This window comes from Carlito syrichta, unplaced genomic scaffold (genome assembly GCF_000164805.1).
Source record: "Carlito syrichta isolate Samal-C Ts95f unplaced genomic scaffold, Tarsius_syrichta-2.0.1 Scaffold307017, whole genome shotgun sequence".
Lineage (NCBI taxonomy): Eukaryota > Metazoa > Chordata > Mammalia > Primates > Tarsiidae > Carlito > Carlito syrichta.
Window position 1 is genome coordinate 70690 of NW_007251113.1, and position 412 is coordinate 71101.

At 52.7% G+C, this 412-nt stretch overlaps 1 protein-coding gene across 1 annotated transcript in view; it reads right to left on the bottom strand.

The window, feature by feature from the left end:
* Positions 1 to 412, bottom strand: part of NECAP2 (NECAP endocytosis associated 2) — a 14865-nt gene that overhangs the window by 14392 nt on the left and 61 nt on the right. The window lies entirely within an intron of this gene.

Sequence of the window (412 nt, forward strand, 5' to 3'; positions counted from 1 at the left end):
AGCACCCCCACCACCACCACCACTCAGTGGCACAAGAAATAGCCATAGGCCAGGTTGTCTGTATCACGTATCTTTTTTCTTTTAATGATTTTCACCTTGTTTTGATAGGAAATGCGTACACAGAGTAATAACATGCAGACAGCACAAAAGAGTACACAGAGAAAGGAAGTCTCCTTCCAACCCCAGGTCTCCCCCCCACAAGGCCGTTTCCTGCGTCCCCTTTCCAGAGACGCTCTATGTGTTTACAAACTTGTGTGTTTACTTGTCTCAGATGGAGACCACACAAGAGGGGTGTGGACGGGTTCCTCCCAAACGCTGCAGGCCGCGAGCAAGGGTGAATGAAATTCGTGCGAAGGGATCTGGGTGGAGCGGGGTCCCTGGGCTAAGGCCATCGGCTGGAAGCCCGCCGGGG